Source organism: Apis cerana, linkage group LG1 (assembly GCF_029169275.1).
Source record: "Apis cerana isolate GH-2021 linkage group LG1, AcerK_1.0, whole genome shotgun sequence".
Taxonomy (NCBI): Eukaryota; Metazoa; Arthropoda; class Insecta; order Hymenoptera; family Apidae; genus Apis; species Apis cerana.
The window spans coordinates 6,368,818-6,382,126 of record NC_083852.1 but is presented as its reverse complement, the minus strand read 5'-3'; the positions used below and the strand labels follow the sequence as shown (position 1 = coordinate 6,382,126).

At 31.5% G+C, this 13,309-nt stretch overlaps 2 long non-coding RNA genes across 13 annotated transcripts; one reads left to right on the top strand and one right to left on the bottom strand.

Moving 5' to 3' along the window:
• Positions 1 to 204: 204 nt before the first annotated feature.
• LOC107994993 (uncharacterized) lies at positions 205 to 3,171 on the bottom strand. Of its 2 annotated transcripts, none has more exons than XR_009831550.1 (3): positions 3,029 to 3,171; positions 874 to 2,496; positions 205 to 557 (listed from the first exon to the last, which is right to left on the bottom strand). It is a non-coding gene; the product is annotated as an uncharacterized LOC107994993 (long non-coding RNA). The 2 variants fall into 2 exon arrangements; XR_009831549.1 differs by lacking the exon at positions 205 to 557 and having other exon boundaries at positions 600 to 1,281; positions 1,489 to 2,496.
• Positions 3,172 to 3,200: 29 nt separating this feature from the next.
• On the top strand, positions 3,201 to 7,888 carry LOC114577135 (uncharacterized). 11 transcript variants are annotated; one of them, XR_009831543.1, is made up of 7 exons: positions 3,201 to 3,336; positions 3,425 to 4,900; positions 5,015 to 5,114; positions 5,186 to 5,630; positions 5,733 to 5,779; positions 5,850 to 6,207; positions 6,298 to 7,888. It is a non-coding gene; the product is annotated as an uncharacterized LOC114577135 (long non-coding RNA). The 11 variants fall into 11 exon arrangements; XR_009831534.1 differs by having other exon boundaries at positions 3,425 to 4,733; positions 6,298 to 6,523; XR_003696942.2 differs by having other exon boundaries at positions 3,425 to 4,733; positions 5,850 to 7,888.
• The last annotated feature ends 5,421 nt before the right edge of the window (positions 7,889 to 13,309 follow it).

Below are 13,309 nucleotides of genomic sequence, written 5' to 3'. Positions count from 1 at the left end.
TTATTTATTGCTATTTATGCTGTTTTTATACTACAATTATAAAATATTTTAAACTATATGTATATAGATTTATTTATTCATATAACTATTAATTATTTATAATATATATATATAATATATATATATATTAATTACTTATTAATATCTTTAACATTAAATGATATTTATTTACATAAAATGTACGTAATATTACGAAATTTTTCAAAATGAATAAAAATATACCAAAAGAATTGTTGTTAATGAAAATCAATAACAGAATTATAATTTTTAGGATAAATTTAAAATATAGTAAATAAAATTTTTTAAATATAATAATAAATAAAGTAAAAAAATCAAAATATTTGATAAATTATAAGTAATAAATATTCTAAAGATTAACGTAGATTCAATTTGAAGGAAGTAAGGTTACCTGAGCGAGGCAGCCACTTAATGGCAGCACCATTCAGATTGTGCTATCGCGGTGAATGAAGTCTCTTTCGATAACAGGTGAAAGAGTAAGCCAATATCACGACCCTCGCATTTCCTCGTTCGTGATATTTTTCAAGAATCGATATTTCCTGGAATAGAGAATTATTCTGATATTCTACTTACGAGTTATATATAAGTGATTTTTTTTTTATTATTTTTATAAAAATATTTAATACATATTAAATTTGTTTCTATAAAAAAAATTTAAATAAATCGTTAATATGTCAATGATTGTTATAAAAACATAAAAATACTGTAAATTTAAAAATTTTAAGAATTAATGATCATAAATAAAATATAAAAAATATAATAAATAAATATATTTTTACTAAACATCATATTATAAGATTTATTTTTTTTTGTCATACGTTTCTATTTCTAATTGCATAAGTATAAATTACTAACCGCTATATAGCTTTCTAAGACTAGCTAATAATTAACTTCTGTCGCGATAAATTTGCTTTTCCATATATAACCTATTTAAAAGACGATATGCACATAACAGAATATTTTTTAACAAGTGATATATACACTATAAGTTGAATCGTTCTAAATACAAAAGAAATTTGAATATAATGTTCGATAGATCGATTATTTATTAATATTGTTGCAATGTTCAAATAGTTTATTCAAGAGGTCGATGGCCTAGAATAGGTGGTACATTCGCAGACGTATGTTTTCAGTAAAACATGATCGCGCCCAAACATTCCAATCCCACGCAAATTGCTGTCCCTAAGTCCCTCTACGAAATACCAAGTACTCATAGACGGTCAAACGTCAGAACAATTTAACGATCTGGTTCCGACAATGTTCCTAAAAAGATAGAAAGTTATTTGTAATACCAAAAGTACATAATTAAAATATTGATTCATAAAAAAATTATAACTAAAAATAACATAAATGTATCGAAAATATATTTTTGAATAATTGATTTCTAATTTTTAATTTTTTAGTGATAAATAAATTTTGTGAATTTAGGTTATGTTCATGTGAAATTTAGATAATAGTATACTAACTTACAAAGCTTTACACGCCATTTATTTTTAATGATGGTAATTTTATGATATATTTTAGATTTTAAAAAAATTGATTAAATTTATATAATACATATATGTAAATAAATTTAACGAATGATTTGTCAATTTGATACGCGAATAATTATTTCAAGAAATTAACAGATGACCTATCTTCATATCGATTGTAGACATTGCAAGATTTAAAAACAAGATTTACACGAATTTTTTTCATTTATATTCTTGAAAAACGAAAAAGAAGCATAATATCATATACCGCTTTAAATAATAAAATATTTAATCTCAAATACCTTCGTCTTTTCTTAAAATAATATTATCGTATTTGAAACAAAATAATAAAAATAAAAAATTATATCATTTATATTAATATAGATATAAATTATACAATATAGAAAACTGCAAATATAGAATATACCTTTATGAAATTTTAAATGAATTGAAAAATAAAATGCTAACTAAAATATGATTTATTATTGTTAAATGTTGGTTAAAAGAACAATTGATGGCAAATATAATAGTATTAAATGTCAATGAAAGATTATGAATTTCATTAACATAATATAACATTCTATTAATTATGTTAATATATAGTTATAAAATAATATAGAATATGTATAAATTCTACATAATAAATATTATATTATACATAATAGTATTTATGAATAGTTCAAAATGATTTCTAAGAAACAGGATGTATTATTTCAAAAGTCTATTTATTTTTCTTATAAATTTAGATAAAACGTAAATAATAATATCAATTATATTATATTTTCATTGACTGATATGTCATAAATCATGAAAATTTGAAATCATACAAAATAAGAGAGAAAATTTGCATCATTATATGATATTACTAGATTGGTAAACGAATACACATACACAATATATAATGCATATCTATATAAGATATGCTCGACAGGCTTCCTTTAACCTCGATCGTCATTTTGTTCTTCTTTCCATATTATCTGAAAGGCCTCCCAGGTCGTGGCTCCTACTATAATGTATCGAACCAGTATTACAGTGTTTCACAGACGTGATTCTATGCGTGTGCATGCAAGTTTATATACACTACAGAAATGACTATTCGATGTGGAACGATAGCGAGCTAAAGGATTGTTTTAGATATAAACGTCAGCATGCTTTCTACTTATAATGCATTGTTATTTCTTTCTTTGTCTTCTTATGAAAATATATGGAAAATATATATTAATGGAAATATTAATTTAAATAAATAAGAATAACTTAAATTATACAAATCATATTATGTAATATAATTATATATAAAGAAAAATCAAATCTTTTTATCAAATTAGATATATCTGTTTATGTTAGAATTTTATAATAGAATTTTATGAATTTAATCACTTTCAAGATGAAATTGTTTGACCGAAATTTGAGAGTTTTTTTTTGCATATGAATGAGTCAGAGGGGAAACGTTAGCTACGGGTGAACGAACACCAAGGGAGTACATCGGTGTATCGAAGCAAGCAACAGGTGTGACTCGTGTATCTCTGCTGGATACTTACGTGAATAATCCGGCTGGTCGATTCGTTGGCAGGTGTACATAACCGCGTTCTGTCTAGAGTCGCGTATGTCTCCACGGGAAATGACGTGAATGATTGCTTTCTACGATATTATTTCGTTACACGAACCGCGTCTGATCAGTATGCACAAAATACATCAAAATTTTTATAGATTCCACCACTAGATATCGTATCGTTCGCGGACGAAAGTTTCGATTACGTCAACTCGCAAGTTATCGACCTTTCGGCTAATCCCAATCTATGACAACTTCAGATGGATTCGATTAATCTTCGACATTTAATGCTGACAGGTAAAAAATAGAGATATGATTACAAATTACAATGAATTCAGAAAATTTTATCAGAAAACAAGTGATGTTGAGAATTTTTTTCCAACAGTAAAACATGGAAACTAATTAAAATTCCGAACAATAAGTAAGGATCGCTGTTGATTCGTGGCATGCACCTGTGGAACGAGGCGAAATACACAGCAAGAAGAAGAATAAAAAGACAGGGTGATGTTCGACCGAACGATTTTCTCTGGCCCTTTAATCAAGAAGGAGGAACCCGTAACGACGTAGCGCGTAATGAGTAATGACATCTGGTCTGTATAGGGCGGGGCTAACAGGTCCCACGCGGTCTCCTGGTTATACATATATGTTCTACGTACACTAACACTATCGTCCGGTTTCTGCTCATTTAAACACTTACGAACTCGATTTAAACGACCTCCATCCGTGCGATTGCCTCTCGTCTGCGCTGTTCGTATCGTTCGTGTAAAGCTTCGTGCAGATTTATGAGATTAAATTTACTCATGTGTCTAAATATGAAATAGATCTTGTCTTGTTAGAAAAAGTTAATTAATTTTAATATTTAATCGAGATAACGATTTAATATTTCGAATGAAAACGTGTTTAAAATTTTTGTAACTAAAAAATAATTTTCTTTTTCATTGACTTCATTGAAAATTTATTGATTTCTGTGATTATGACAAACTAAATCTTATTTTAAAAAATATATTTTTATTCCATGAATTATTTTATTCCAATTTATAAAGATAAAACTATCTTATTAATAAATAACCTCAAAAGATGGAAACATATCTCGATTTTTATAGAGTTTATTAGCTAACATAGCTCGGTTGCGTAATAGTTAGAAACGCATAAAACGCAATTATAAATCCATTTCATAACGCGAACTGTTAGTGCCAGATACAGACGTATACGCGTGTATATTGAAAGTGCAATATGTTCGCGTTAAAACATCCGCTTGCTAAATACGGTATAAGCGTATCTTAGAATCATACCGGGTGATACTGTTGCAGCATTTTAGCTTTGTCGCTGACATCTGAATCGTAATTGCGTACGAAATATTATAGTATACGGATAAGGATTTCCTAATATGGACTAAGCTTATATGGAAAGATAAACTATTCTACATTAGGACGTCTAACGTCCTCTCTAACATCTTGTATACAAGAACGAGTCCGGTTGTGTAACGGTTTAATAGTAAAAACTATATTACCGGCATAAAAGAGCAAGAATATAATTTCTTTGTACAATTTTTCATTTGTTATTTCACGAAAATATAACTGTTGTACGGAAATATCTCTCGCCATTTTATATGTTAATTGTGCTCTTTACAGTGAAATATTTAAAAAAAGATTGTAGTTAAAAAGATTGACAGTGGATCGTATTTTACGTCGGAGGTGAAAAAATTTCTTTTCTCAATAACTTTATAAGAATCTTTGTTATCTTTTTCTTTTTTGTGTATTAAAGTTTGTGACATAAAGACATTATAAAATTTTACAAAGCATATTTGTCTACAATTAATGAGTCTTACAAATTTTCAAATTTATGTTACTACAAAGAAGAGGTTAACTTTGTTATAACTTCATATATATATACATATATTTTTTTTAAAACATGTGATATTATATGTTATTTTGGTTAATTTGTGTTATGTAGAAATCATGTTAATCGTTTCCAGGGACAAGATATCTATGTTGGTCAAAAAGAATATACGAGAAGGAAGGGCGAGAAACTGGTCATTACGAGCAAATAGCTGCGTCGAAGTTGTGAGAACCATGGTGCTCTGAGACGGTGTTATTAAGCAAAAATATTACGCCGTTTTCAGAGCATTAACGAACAAGTTTTACAGGGGAACGTAAACCGTGGCCGGCTCATATATTAAGCTGGTTTGAATGTTCTATGAACGAATACGACAAATCCGTGCTTCGGTTCTGACCTTCTTTGGCGCGACAGCGTGGGCGCATTTACTTCAGACGGAATTACAGTCTGCACTTACTCCATCTTACCTCACTCATTTCAGTATAAGTAACTGCAATCGTGAACCGTGACCGCTGTATCGTATCATCTGGTTTACGTAATTATACGTATGAATGCACCGTCTTGAATCGAAAGGTAATTCGCCCGGAAGTGATTCTTATGTGAGCTTGGTGGTCCTTGATTACAGAATTTAGAATTCGTCGCACTATAGGAAGAAACTGGTTTTACCTGAATCATTTCACGGTTGGGAAAATGGATCGCACATTAGGACACTGTTAGAAGTTGTCGAGTTAATTCGCAATGTTATATTATAAAAAGTAAGAAAAGTAAGATTTTCATGTTAGATTAAGAATAGAATATTTAAGATATTCCAAGAATTTGGAATTTTTTTCGTTATTTTTTTTATTATTTTTCTTTAGAATATCACTTCAAGGAAATTTTAGGATTGATTTTTAAGGAAATATCGGTAAGTGATATTTTAATTTATTCTTATGTATATAGTTACATAATAATTAATATAATATTATATATTTCAGGAGATGTATATTTTTATTTTACTATGCATTTTTGCAATTAAATGGTATGTATAAATGGATGGAGCTCAAGCATTTTCGTGATTCAAAACTTGTATCTTTGAATGGATAAATGAAATCTAATATACGGATCAACAATAAGTATAATATTATAGCAAGGAAACTTGGTTAAAAGCCAAGAAATGTAAATCACGTGGATAGTTTGATCTACACGGAATAGTAATGGATATGCAAAACTAGAGTAAAGTGCCAGATACCGTTTAGTGATTGGAATAAGCACGATTCAGACTGTATTACCTTTGCAGTCAATCACGTGCTTGACTATATTATCTGCGAAATAAGCTGTTTTCATTGAAAATCGGTATTTGTGATCTCTAATAGAATAATATTATTATAGCAAAATTATGATACTATGAACAAAAATAATAATTAATAATTGATTTAATTTCAGATGGTAAGATCTTTTATATCTTTTATTTACAATTCCAAATATATAATATTTGATATTTGAATTTTTATTTTTTCACATAAATATTAATCTTATAATCATACAGTAAAAAATAGATTATCACTAAATAATTACATCCAAATATATTATATCCAAATATGTACTTAAATATTGCTATGTTTTCTAAGTCATTTTATATTAAATTGTGAAACATAAAAATTCCAGAAAATGGATCTTTTTTCCAGAAAATTTTATCCAAGATCATAAATCATTTCAATCGTATCTATTTATCATTCGTCTCATTCATATTAAAAAGTTTCTTTCGTTTGTCGATCGAACGATCAAATCATGAGCTATTATATTAGTCACACCTATAATCGGGCAATAGAGTCGTATACAGTTTTGCTAGTTGTTCAACACGGATATCACGGATATCACGTTACACACGTAACGTGGAGTAAAAGTACAGATGCTTGAACTCTTATCATTTATCAACTGATTTAGCCGTCGTTGAAAGAGCTGAGCAACGCGCCTTGTTTCCCCATATATGTATAGTGGCACGCTTATCGCATATCGAAACTCTGACACGAACTACATCTCGCAAAACTCTAAACTTGCTGTTTGCATAGTTACAGATTTTTATAATGGCGCGTTAGCATTGATATCGACGCAAGATAAACAGTATCTGTATTTTTTATGACCCCGAAGGATCATTTCCTGTTTTGCAAGCAAATACTTGACACGTTAGCATATTGCAAAATTTTCAAAAATATATATAAATTTCGTTTCTTCATCCAGTTGGCAGATCACTCCAATTGGAATCGAAACACTGGTTAACACATTTTCTGCAACAATTTATTACTTCTGCCGTTTATATTCGCCGCCATTTAGCAGATATTTACGCCACATTAATAATGTGGTAACCGCGTGATTCTTGAAAATTTTCTCATCTGGCTGCATCGTACATGTCGTTCACAAATCATAAACACATCTCTGCGACAAAATTATGCGCTCAACTTATTCACTCGTAACGTGTAAATTATGAGCCAACAGTGGACCGGTTTCCATCGAATTGAATCCGAAACCTTGTTCATTTTTTATATTTTGAATACAAAAAAATGTGCGTGCAAATTTCGGATATTGGATAATATCAATTTTATGTGTTTATTCTTGGAATGATTATCGTAATTTAAATTGGAATGATCAAAATTTATGTAAATTCGAATATATTTTCACTTTTCATATATGCATACATATATTTATAAAATAAAAGTAATTTAATATTAATAGAATTGTTTACATATAAATATTACATATTTATATTTTTTAAATTTATTTTATATTTATTCTCTAACGATAAACGATAAATTCGATAATTTGTTGTTCACAATTTTTATTAAATCATATTAGATAGAATTTGACATTTCATGTTAAAGTAGATAAGTTATACATATTTGTATGTACTTAATGTAACTTTATTCATCTACTTAGCATTCGTAAACAAATAGTCATCAATCACGTTTCTATTTCTTATTCATTTTTCAAATAAAACTTTATATTTATATCTTAATAAATTCATTATAACTTTCCAGAATAATCTTTGTTTCTTCTTACCTTTTTAAATCAGCGTAGCCCGAAATCACATTGATTTCATTCATAGAGAGAAATCCGAATGAGCGTCGGAAATGTCTCTGACGACAAGCGGTTCTCGTTCGGCGGAACCGCCCGCGCAGTACTTCGGGCGCGTCGAAGGGGGCCGAGATTGGCCGAAGCCGGGCGAACACGGACGAATAGTCGGCTCGAATCGCGCTGCCGCGATGCATCGGTTCGAACGCGCGCACGGGCTGGCTGTCTCGCTTGTCTCCCTAGTGCGTCGTTCGAGGTTTGTCCCTTCTGGTTTCTCTATTATTGCAAATCGTGACGGGCAGCGATTTTTCAAAAATACGTGCGCTACTGCGACATACTATCGATATCGGTGTAATTTGATCATAGTTTTCGATTGACGTTACGACGTTACGAAGAATGTTCGAACATTTTCTATAAGTACAAGTGGTGACTCGATGAACTCGTTGCCCGCGTGACACTTGAATGTGATCGTCGACGCGCGCGCGTTATCCATTGCCGACACGCGGTTCGATTGTCGCTTGTGACAGGTTCCCATTATGCTCGTTCGACATTCGGAATTGTGTGCAATATTTTGATACAAACGTTGTCTATGTAGTTCGCTTAATCATCTCGGAGGGCGCGACAGAGGAAAAAAACGCATGGAATACGGAAGGTGTGATGTATGTGCCAATTGACAACTAACCTTTACGCGAGTGCACGCGTGTGCCGCGTGGCTATCCACGATCTGAAGTTTTCGCGGTTATACGAAGCACGCGGTTATTTGTGGCACGAGGAACTTCTTAGAGGAGAAGAAGCTATAAAAGATCGATCAGTTGACAAAGTGGAAATCGCTTCTCCGACCAGGCTCGTTATGGATTCCTATCCGATGGTGAGTCGTTTTTTAATAATATTATCCCGCCTTTTTCTGGAAATATGCTAATATGCTGACATTGCAATTTTTCAAACATGTTGAATATTTACTAGTGTTGTTATCATCTATTGTGTATAAATACCAGGAAAATTTTGAAGGAATATTTAGAATAAATTCTAATTATATACAACATATGTCGATATGTTTACAAACCAAGATATAGAATATCATTCGTTTTTTAATTCGTAATATGTCGTATTATTTAGATTTTTAATGCGCACGTGTAATTAGATTACGTGTAATTAGATTAATCAAATTTCAAACAAATAACTATATTTGTTATAGTAATAAATTTTAAGTATTTCGATCACTGAATTCCGTCGAATCTTGTAAAGATCGATTATCGAAAGGCAAGTCGTATGCTTGCGATAAATAGAGACATTTCTTATTATTGGTAGCAAGCATTCGATTGGAACAACGGAGTATTATTATGTCATCAAACACGATACGTACAATAGGCGCTTAGGGGTTGGATATTTTCATAATCGTGAACGGAATGATAATAATGGTCGGCGTAAGTTACAGTCTCTGGAAATGGCTATTAGCGAACCGTGCAAATGTAGCAATTCGCGAGTCACCGCAAAAACAAGTTATCATTCGGGAAATTGCGATTCATCGCATTTAATGACATCGTTTCGTTTCTTTATTTATTTTATTCTTTATTTACTTTTTACAAAACGAGTTATTTGTAAGTAAAATATGTTAGAAATTTTTATATAGATATATTTTATATAGATTATATCAATTTTTGGTTATATAAAATTTTATTTTAATCATATTTTTATTTTATAAAATTAAATTTTTATAATAACAATTTTTTTCAAATGTTTTGAAAAAAATGTATTTAGAATGAGATTGAAAAATAACAAAAATATAATTTTTCGATTTTTATAAGAGATTGAAATATTATAAATATACATATATATAATAATATTAATCTTAATATGCTATTATTTCATGTTAATTTCCTAATGCTAATTGAATGTTTTATTATAAATAATTGCTATAAATATGAATAACATTATAATTTTAAAAATACTGAAAGAAGAATATTCAAATTATATCTGAGATCATAATTTAAGATTTTTAAATAAAAATTTTAAATATATAATAATCCAAATTAAGAAAATTATTTGAACATTTTCGAGCAATAACGTATTTCTTGCGCAAATATACGTTTTACAAAATTTTCCGCTCGTAAAAATAGAATCTCAGGAACGGTCAAGATTAAAATGATTTATTTCCGTAACGAAAATCCTCTGGAGGAAGTCATGCAATTAATTGCAAAATTATCACCGCATCTTTGCAACGTTGATCGTAATAAAGCAGATAAATCGGACGAGCAGAACTCGAGGTAAAATCGTGCCGCTAGTTGCTGCAATCGTTGCAGATGAGCTCTCCGGATTGAGCAGCAGGATAATGATCTTTCCATGGTTATCTTGATCCTAGCGGATTTCTTGTCAGAGAATGCCTTCCAAGTTCCAATTTCGTACAAATTATCAGCCTTTCCGAGATGTATTCTAAAACTAGCGATTAGGAGGAAAGCGATTCTTTCGAAAAATAATCAAAATCAAAAATGTAAAATGAAGATAATTTTTTCGTTTAAGATCTCGTTATCGCGAAAATTAATTTTATGAAAATTTATGCATTATTCGATATTTCTAATTCTTCTTTGTATACATATAATAAGTTTGTTTTAAGAATAGAAATATCGGAAAATAAATCGAAATATAGAATAAAATTTTTTTCGTTCGAGGAAAGAATTATCTTCGATAAAATCAAGTTTGAAATTACATTTTATCCAATTCGATACTTGGATACGAATTAATAGAGAGTTAATTTTGCGTAATGTAAATAGATGAAATCTAACAACTCGTTGTCGAAGTTTTCATTTTTAAAAAAAAATTTTCTCAAATAGAAGAATAAAAAAATTCTATATTATATTTTTCACTCGTTTTAGCAAAAATAATATCTTCTCAATTATCGAGTCGGAACCTGATACGATTCCTTTATAGTTCAATTTTCTCGTAAACGTGTTTTCAAACGGGAAGATTTTATCCCATATTTTCGATTTATCTTTACATCACTGAATCACTGTTCTTCCTGTTTTTTTCTCTCTCTCCCCCTCCCCGCCTCCCTCTAATTACACCAAGTACGTCCTCTGAAATTTTTAAAAGCAGCTTTTACACGGCATTAAAATGTCGTTGTTTCTTGCGATCGGCAAAGATGAAACCTTCAACGCGAAGATAAATCGAAGATAAAGATCTTCTCTCGCAACGTTATCTTGATCCTCGCGGACCCGTTTCAGGAACGCTACCGAAGTTCCAGTTTTACGCAAATTATCGTCTTCCTGCCCGATCTCTTCTTAATTTTATCGACAACACGGGATGCGATATTTTACGGGTTTCTTAAAAGCTGTCGTTTACATGGTTATAACAGTTGTATCGTTGTATCTTGCCGCGATTCCTTTACGATCCAATCTTTAGATTTAATGCGACGATAACCAATACCATCTTTTCAATAGTAATCCACGTAAATCACTTTATACTTTCTTTCTCTTACAAACTATCATCTTCACTTTCTTCTCAACTTCCCCTCTCCCCAGCGCTATGAATCAATTAAAAAATCGTCTAAACTAAATATATTTATTTATTTATATACAATATACAATAATTATATATCTCTTAAAGATAATTCGAGATCTTGTATCTCATTGCAAACAAAAAAAAATATATCAACACAGTCTCGAGTCTCCTTCTACTCTTCCCTATCCAAGCTATATGTTCAATCTTATTACATTAATTCTGAAATCACCAGTTTAAAAAAGGGGACGAGACAAAGATATCAGAAAAAAAAATCGTTACATGCGGATTATTCAAAATTCGCAATTTCACGCGATATTTTTTCCCCTACTTTCTCTTGGCGAAAAAAAAAAAAAAATACGAACAAGGTCCGATCCATCTCTTCGACTTTTTAAATATATACATTAAAAAAAGGAAGGAATGCGCTTTCATTTATTCGCGGAGAGCCACAAAGAAATTCCATTCCGCTCGTCGAAAGGTCAAGATCGGGTTTATTTACTTGGAGCGGAGCACCAAGGGGGAGCAATTAATCGCGAAGCTATCGCGATATCTCCCGGAAGGAGGGCCCGGCTGGAATTTCACGCGAATCGCGCTGCATCGCGTTATTAGTCATCGAGATCCTCGAGATTCTCGCGGAAAGAGTGTGCGAGAGAGAGAGAGAGAGAGAGAGAGAGAGAGAGAGAGAGAGAGAGAGAGAAGAGGGTCTTCGCCTCCCTGGTGCTGCACCAGCCTATTATTTCGACCTTCCCGCGCATTCCACGACGTGATTGCTACCTGCTTTTTGCTTCCTCTCCGCGAACGAAATCCTTGGAATCGTCCGTGGATGAAGTCATTTCGAAGGAAAAGAAACGATCGCGCTCATCGCGGCAGCCTTGCTCATTCGCGGATTCATTTTCGCCAACTGTTCCTGGACAACCTTGTTTCTTCCTTTTTTTTTTTTTCGAGGGATCGCGATAAGCGATGAAAATTTCGAGGGCAATTATATCCGTTCGAGGTCGAACGAGTGGATGGATCTTGGGCCGATAATAACATTATTTTTTTTTTTTCTTTGAAGTAAACGTCCTTTAACAATTTTTCTCGTAGCGAGTAGGGGTAATTGGAATTTCGTTGAATTTAGTTTCAGAGAAAATTAGGAAGTAGATAAGGATCGATATATCTTTACGAATGAGATCGAGGTAACGATACTATCTTTTATTCTTTGTGGAAAAATTCGTATATTTTTCACCGTTGTCCATATCTTTGTCGTGAAAGGATTAAAATATGCGCCTCTCGCGCGTAAAAGCGTTTCTACAATTCCTCGCCGTTCACTCTAATATATTAACAGTTTCTTTTTATGGGTCGGATCGTGCAAGTTCGTCAGGGTACACGGCGATGGGCACGTTGGACACAGGGCAAGCTTGAAACGCGATACACGATTGCAATTTTACGTATGGCGAGCGAACAGGCCGACGAGTGTGCTTTATAAGGTGCTTGTTAAATTTTACAACCGGTCATTATGCCCTCGATACTTGAGTAAAACTTGAGGAAATAATAATAACGCGCGACCGTTTAACCGTACGATGTTCGTCTGTGATCCCGTGGTGCATCTCGAGGTTTCCCTATCTCACGCGAAAGATTTCCTCGTATTCCTTTCCCTTCGTGCAACTAATTTCATCCTTTCCTTCGTGTAATTATTTTTCACTTGAATTTATTCACTCAACGGTAATATACTTCCTCGAATTCCAATCAGATCGAAACACGGCATCGTGCATATACGTATATGTGGATAACCTAACTTTGCTCGAAAAAGAAAAACTCGAAATTATCGTTCTATGGATACAACACGTAGAACTCCAGAAATAAAAATAAGATTATCTATCCAATTTCGAAAATTAGACATTAGTTCTTTTTTATTTCG